Raw genomic sequence first — 8071 nt, 5'->3', positions numbered from 1 at the left:
TGAAACTAGTTTTATTGCATTAGATTACGGAGAATCAAATTTTCATTTTCAGTTACTAGCAAGAGTTATTTATGTCTTCGAATTCAATTGAATTGTGTGGGAATTTTCTTATGAGGCGTGGCTAATTTTCTCCTCTAGTCAAGGATCAACGCGACGACGCAGTCCCATATATCTGTGAGATCTAATTAATTTTACGTGTTCCTTAATTTGTTAATATTTGCATGTTTTCTGTTTTAATTTCCATGGGATTATTTTGTTAATTGGATATCAAGGGCCCGATGTGCAATTTGACTTTTTAATCTCTTGTCAAATTAATCAATTAAATCCGTAATTGTTTAGTTGGTTAATATTAGTGACAATTAGTATTTTCACATACTAGGGGAACATGCAATCTGATTTAAATAACCCTCGTAGCGTGTTATTAATTTGGGCTAGGTTTTTCTAGTTTTTAATGCAATTAGGAAATTAATTCCTACGGTCGTACCTAGGAGTATTTCCTGGTTAGAGGTAATCAACGGTCGTACCTTGGTTATCAATAAATTAAGGAAAAGCTGGTCGTTAGAGTTTATCAGCGGCTATAACTAGCCTATTAATTAAATTAAGTGAACATTCTTTGCATCAATGATCGGATGAATGGACTGTGTCTGCGTAGTTGTATCCTTGGCTAGAATTTATTTATCATTTATTTAATTGCTATTTACAATTGTATTAATTAATTATTTATCTTTGGTTAAATTGTTTAATTATTTTTAGTTAAATTGTTTAATTATTTATTTTTAGTTTTATCTGATAAAAATCCCCCGTGTCCCGAACTTGAAAAGAATCGAATTTTTTTCCAGTCCCTGTGGATTCGACCCTACTCACTACTATACACAGAAAATTCATTTTTCTCGAGTAGGTATTTATTATTGCACAGGCCCGACACCTGTCAATTTTTGGCGCCGCTGCCGGGGACTGGCGTTAATTATTTGTTTCTTTTTAAGTTCATTTTTGTTCTAATTTTCTGGTATTTTTCTAGTTTATGCCTCGCTCTTCTCGTACAGGCGAATTAGTTTTCGACCCTGAATTAGAGAAGACCGCGCGTAGAACGAGGAAAGAAACCAGGCGGCTCAGAGAAGAGCAATACGGTATTGCACCTCAGGGACTAGATCCAGAGGTTGAGCCGACAAATTTGTCTGGTGACAATTCGAGTGATTCAGACCAAGAGGAAGTCACTATGGCAAATACACGAACATTAAGGGAGTTGGCTGCTCCTGATTTAAATCAGCAGCCCTTGTGCATTACTTTTCCAAATTTAAATGATGACACTCCCTTTGAACTAAAATCTGGTTTAATTCATCTCTTGCCATCTTTTCATGGTCTACCAGGTGAGGAGCCCTACAAACACTTGCAAGAGTTCGACGTCGTTTGCAACAGTATGAAGCCTCCGGGAATTACAGAAGAGCAAATAAAGATGAGGGCTTTCCCCTTCTCTTTGAAGGACTCCGCAAAAGACTGGCTCTACTACCTACCACCTGGTAGTATCACCACGTGGGATCAATTGAAGAAAAAATTTCTGGACAAGTACTTTCCGGCGTCTCGAGCTGCAAGCCTAAGGAAAGAGATATGTGGCATCAAACAACACCCAGGCGAGTCACTCTATGAGTACTGGGAGAGGTTTAAGAAACTGTGCACCAAATGCCCTCAACATCAGATAAGTGAGCAACTGCTCATCCAATATTTCTATGAGGGATTACTTTTCAGGGACAGAAGCATAATCGATGCTGCAAGTGGAGGGGCGTTGGTGAACAAAACCCCTCGAGGAGCATGGGAGTTGATTGAAGGGATGGCTGAGAACTCACAACAGTTTGGTTCAAGAGAGGACATCCCGACGCGCAGGGTGAATGAGGTGGAAACGTCCTCTATCCAACAGCAGATCTCCGAATTAACATCTTTTGTAAGACAATTAGCTGTGGGGAATGCTTCACAAGCCAAAGTGTGCACTGCCGTGGGTCATCCTACGGAAATGTGTCCACTGGTTCAAGAAGAAACTGCAGAACATGTGAACATGGCTGGCCACGCGCCCGCGCCAAGAAAGCCGTATGATCCATACTCAAACACCTACAATCCTGGTTGGAGGGATCACCCCAACCTTAGCTATGGAGGAAATAGGCAGTCTAACTTTGTGCCAAATAGACAGCAAGGACACCAACAGCAGTACCATCCTCGCCCACCACCACCACCCCCTTCAAATTCAAGTCCGTCCATGGAAGAGATGATGAAGCAATTACTTGCTAATCAACAAAAGACGGATTCAGACTTGCAAAGCATGAGAAATCAATTGGGACAGGTGCAATCATTGCAAAATCAAATGAATCAAATGGCTATAACAATCAATCGTTTGGAGTCCCAAGTTCAAGGAAAGTTGCCATCTCAACCTGAGGCAAATCCAAAGAATGTAAGCGCAATGACCTTAAGGAGTGGCAAGGAAGTTCAAGGACCCGAACCGGTGATTCCTAAAGACAAGGACGAGGAACGGATTGAGAAAGAATTGGAAGAGGAGGGCAGAGACAACAAAAATACAAAGGTACCCTCGAACCCAATTCCTACAGCTAAAACTAATCCACCTCCCTTTCCTAGCAGGTTAGAGAAACCAAAGAAGCAAGACAAGGAAAAAGAGGTCCTGGAGATCTTTCGCAAGGTGGAGATCAACATACCCCTACTGGATGCGATTAAACAAGTACCCAGGTACGCAAAATTTTTGAGGGACCTGTGTGCCAACCGCAAGCGATTGAAGGGTGATGAACGAGTTATAGTTGGGGAGAATGTTTCAGCAATTCTACAAAGAAAGCTTCCACCGAAATGCGGAGATCCAGGTATGTTTACTATTCCTTGTAGGATAGGTAATATTTTGATTGGAAAGGCCATGTTAGATCTAGGAGCATCGATTAATGTCATGCCGAAATCTATTTATGCTTCTTTGAATTTAGGCCCTTTGAAAGAAACTGGGATAATAATCCAATTAGCTGACAGGACCAATGCATACCCTGACGGGTTGATTGAAGATGTTTTGGTAAAAATTAATGAATTGGTTTTTCCAGCTGATTTTTATGTGCTCGACATGGAGGATGAACACTCCCGTGATCCGTCACCTCTATTGTTAGGTAGACCCTTTTTGAGCACAGCCCGAACCAAAATTGATGTTAATAAGGGTACTTTGTCTATGGAATTTGATGGTGAGATTGTTCACTTTAACATTTTTGAGACCATGAAATATCCATCCGATTCAAATGTTGGCTCTGTTTTCTCGGTAAATGTTATTGACCCTGCTATACAGGAGGTTTTTGAAATTGAAGGCAGGGATGAGTTAGAGGTCGTTCTGACCAGGCACTTCGAGTCCGAAACGACCTCTGGAGTAGAGTTGAGTGAAGAGCTTAAATGCGTGATTGGATCGTTGCAAACGTTACCAACCATGAAAACAAGGTATGACCTCGCACCCATTTTTATACCTGAACCTCACAAAAGGTTACTTCCATCTGTGGTGCAGGCACCTGTCTTGGAACTGAAACCGCTGCCGAAACACCTGAAGTACGCATACTTGGGTGAAGGGGAGACACTTCCAGTGATCATCTCCGCGGGTTTATCAAAGGTTCAAGAAGAGAAACTACTTCGAGTTCTTAGGGAACATAAGCAGGCGATAGGATGGACTATCGCCGATATCAAGGGAATTAGCCCCGCGGTGTGTATGCACCGAATTCGACTCGAGGAGAATGCTAAACCTATACGGCAAGCTCAACGGAGATTAAATCCTCTCATGATGGAGGTCGTAAAGAAAGAGATTTTAAAACTGCTGGACGTTGGAATTATATTTGCAATATCAGACAGCCCATGGGTAAGTCCAGTACAGGTGGTCCCGAAAAAGGCAGGGGTGACAGTGGAATCAAACCAAGAGGGTGAGCTCGTACCAATTCGAAAGCCCACCGGATGGCGACAGTGTATCGATTACCGAAAGCTAAATACCGTCACGAAAAAGGACCATTTCCCCCTCCCTTTCATTGACCAAATGGTGGAGCGATTAGCATGTCGAGCTTACTATTGTTTCTTGGATGGATTTTCAGGTTATTTTCAAATTGCCATCGCACCCGAAGACCAAGAGAAGACTACTTTCACCTGCCCATTTGGAACATTTGCATACCGAAGGATGCCATTTGGATTGTGTAATGCACCTGCTACCTTCCAAAGATGCATGGTAAGTATCTTTTCAGAATATGTTGAGAAGATTATTGAGGTTTTCATGGACGATTTCAGTGTATATGGTGAAAGTTTTGAAAACTGTCTAGATAACCTGAAATTGATCTTAGTAAGGTGTATAGAAACTAATCTCGTGCTTAATTGGGAAAAATGTCATTTTATGGTTGAACACGGGATAGTTTTGGGTCATGTTGTATCATCTACAGGTATTGAGGTTGATAAGGCAAAAATAGATGTTATATCTACTTTACCTTACCCCGCGAATGTGCGGGAAGTTCGTTCTTTCTTGGGTCACGCAGGTTTCTATAGAAGGTTCATCAAGGACTTCTCGAAAATTGGAGCACCCTTGTTCCAACTTTTGCAAAAAGATGTATCCTTCGAATTTGATGAAACATGTAAGGGGGCATTCAATAAGTTAAAGGAGTTATTGACCACCTCACCTATTATCCAACCCCCTGACTGGAACCTCCCATTCGAAATCATGTGTGACGCCAGCGACTATGCAGTGGGTGCGGTATTGGGTCAAAGAGTAGGAAAGGCAGCTCATGCTATCTACTACGCATCTCGAGCCTTGAACGGAGCTCAATTGAACTATTCAACCACCGAAAAGGAGCTTTTAGCAGTTGTTTTTGCCTTAGAAAAATTTCGGTCTTATTTACTTGGTGCTAAAGTTATTATTTTTTCTGATCATGCAGCTTTGCGGTATCTGTTGACCAAGAAAGAGGCAAAACCGCGATTGATACGGTGGATATTGTTGTTACAAGAGTTCAACCTGGAGATCCGAGATAAGAAAGGGGCAGAGAACCTGGTAGCAGATCACTTGAGTCGAGTACAAGTCGTCGAAGAGGACCTCCCATTGAGAGAAGCATTTCCCGAGGAGCATTTATTTTCTATTAATTCATCCTTGCCTTGGTATGCAGATATTGTTAATTTTCTAGTCACTGACAAATTTCCTACAGGATGGCCTAAGGCAAAGAGAGACAAGTTGAGGAGCGATGCAAAGTTCTACATTTGGGATGATCCTTACCTCTGGAAGCGGGGTGCCGATCAAATCATCCGTAGATGTGTAAGTGAAGTTGAATTTCAATCTATTCTAGCATATTGTCACTCTTTTGCATGTGGAGGTCACTTTGGACCGAAGAGAACGGCTCGTAAGGTGCTAGAGAGTGGATTCTATTGGCCAACTCTATTCAAAGATGCCTACTCATTTTGTAAGTCATGTGATAAGTGTCAAAGAGTGGGTAATATCTCTCGTAGGGATCAAATGACTCAAACCCCAATGATTTTTGTTGAAATTTTTGACGTTTGGGGCATTGATTTTATGGGTCCTTTTCCTTCGTCCTTTGGTTTTTTGTATATATTGCTTGCTGTAGATTATGTTTCGAAGTGGGTAGAAGCAAAGGCCACCCGCACTAATGATTCCAAAGTGGTTGCAGAATTCGTTAAGTCTAATATTTTTGTCCGCTTTGGGATGCCACGAGCAATTGTAAGTGATCGGGGTACTCATTTCTGCAACAAAACGATCGCTGCAATGTTTAGGAGATACGGTGTCTTGCACAAAGTCTCTACATCCTACCATCCTCAGACAAATGGTCAGGCGGAAGTATCGAACCGAGAGATCAAATCAATTCTAGAAAAGATGGTCCGACCCGATAGGAAGGATTGGAGTGTGAGACTAGAGGATGCACTATGGGCATATAGGACGGCATACAAGACACCCATTGGCATGTCTCCTTACCGATTGGTATTTGGAAAACCATGTCATCTCCCGGTAGAGTTTGAGCATAGAGCGTTTTGGGCAGTCAAGCAATGCAATATGGATATCGAGGAAGGCGGAATTCAAAGAAAGTTGCAATTGCAAGAGTTGGAAGAAATCCGAAATGAAGCATACGAGAATGCAGTGATCTATAAAGAGAAGAATCGGATCTTTCATGACCAACAGATCTCTAGAAAGACATTCGTCTGCGGGCAAAAAGTTCTACTATACCACTCCAAATTGAAGCTATTTCCAGGTAAATTACGTTCTCGTTGGATTGGTCCCTTTGTTGTCACTAATGTCTTTGATTATGGTGCAGTGGAGATCCAGAGTCTGAAGACGGAGAAGAAATTTGTGGTGAATGGTCATCGTCTCAAGCCTTATTATGATGAGGCTCCAGTTGAGCGAGTAGAGATGACGCATTTGGAGGACCCAATTTGCTTGGTTTAAGCAAATTATGGGCTATGTCTAGCCAAAGACATTAAAGAAAGGCGCTAGTTTGGGAGGCAACCCAAATATTAGTTTTGTTATTTCTAGTTGTTTTGTTCTTTCTAGTTGGTTCTTTTGCATTGGGTCATTTACTCGTTGGGTAGTATCAGTACTCATATTTCCTTTACTGAAATCAGGAAGTGAAATCTTGGCGTGCCCCTGCGGTGTTGGTGTCTCCTAAGGTCAGGGGATGAAGGCCAATCTTGGCGCGCCCACGCGGCGTTGGTATCTCCTGAGGTTAGGGACGTTTCGTAATCTTGGCGTGCCCACGCGGTGTTTGACGACCTGAAAAAAAAAAAAAAAAAAAAAGATTTCAGATCTACGTAAGCATTGTTTTTGAAAAAAAAAAAAAAAAATCCTTCTTTTTCTTCTTTTCTTTTTTTTTCTTCTTTCTTCCTTCCTTTCTTTCTTTCTTTCTTCTTTCCCTGTTTTTCCCTTTTCTCTGGTTCCTTCAACCAGAGCCGCCGCCGCCCCAGGTCTCCTCCCTTCTTCCTGCTCCACCGACGCCATCGCCGCTCCTCGCGCGCCACCTGGAGCCCGCCGCTCCCTCGCGCGCGCTACCCCAACCCGTCGCCCACCACCCGCAGTCGCTGAGCACCACCAGATCCAGCTGCCGCAAACTCTTCTCTCTCACAGCCACCACCTTCATCGCACCGCTGGCTTCGTATGCACGCGCCTGCCTCAATCTCTTTCTATTATTTTTTTTTATTTTCTTATTTTATTATTGCAGTATGTTTTTATTATTTTTATTACAGTACATTTCTGAAAGTTTTGCGTGTTTGGACTACCTGACATTTCTATTCATCCTTAGTTGGATACTTCTGTGTTACTTTGCTTGTTTCTTTTTACTTTGCTTGATTTTTATTTATTTAGTACAATTTGGAAAGAATGGTGAAACCACGATCCCGACCCTTTGACCTCCGCTCCGCCTCCTCCAACTACAGGTGCTAATAGCCGGCACCAGCTTAAGGGGAGTTTCGTTGTCCTTCTTCTTATTTTTACTGTTTCATTATCACATTGAGGGCAATGTGTGATTTAAGTGTGGGGGGGATTTGGGTTTAGTTTTGATTGGTGTTTCTTTAATTTACTGCTTTTCTTACTAGTGTTTTGATGAATAAATATGGCAATTCATTCGTTTATTGCTGGTTGTGATTTATCCTATGAATTTTGTTTAGATGGCAAGTAAACGCATGTTATCTTGGTGAATATCATGAGTTTAATGACTTGGTGCAAATTGTGGTTAACTTGTTTAGGCAATTTAAATATTTTATTAGCAATTGTTATGTGGATTGGGCAATTGTTGATCTTAGTTCTCCATATTAGGAGATGACGTGGGCCATGATCTTTAATTATCTGGTATTCTGATACTTTAATTGTGATTAATAAATGACTCTACTCCGCTAGTGCCGTCACCCAGTAACCGGGAGTCTTCACCACAAGTGTCGACTTTCGCGTCAAAAAGTGGCGATATCTATGAGTAGTTAGTCCTGAAGCTGTGAAAAGTTGAGTAACTGGGCTCTTTCATCTAAAAATGTCAGAGTTCACGTCAAAAGACTTGAATAGCTTGGGACTGAGCATTTATGTAAAAAAAAAAAA

General features: G+C 41.8%; 1 non-coding gene across 1 annotated transcript; it reads right to left on the bottom strand.

Moving 5' to 3' along the window:
• Window positions 1–1588: 1588 nt before the first annotated feature.
• Window positions 1589–1695, bottom strand: LOC113691222 (small nucleolar RNA R71). Its single transcript, XR_003448631.1, has one exon. It is a non-coding gene; the product is annotated as a small nucleolar RNA R71 (small nucleolar RNA).
• Window positions 1696–8071: the final 6376 nt, after the last annotated feature.

Source organism: Coffea arabica, chromosome 5c, assembly GCF_036785885.1.
Source record: "Coffea arabica cultivar ET-39 chromosome 5c, Coffea Arabica ET-39 HiFi, whole genome shotgun sequence".
NCBI classification, from domain to species: domain Eukaryota; kingdom Viridiplantae; phylum Streptophyta; class Magnoliopsida; order Gentianales; family Rubiaceae; genus Coffea; species Coffea arabica.
This window is presented reverse-complemented; position numbering and strand designations above follow the sequence as displayed.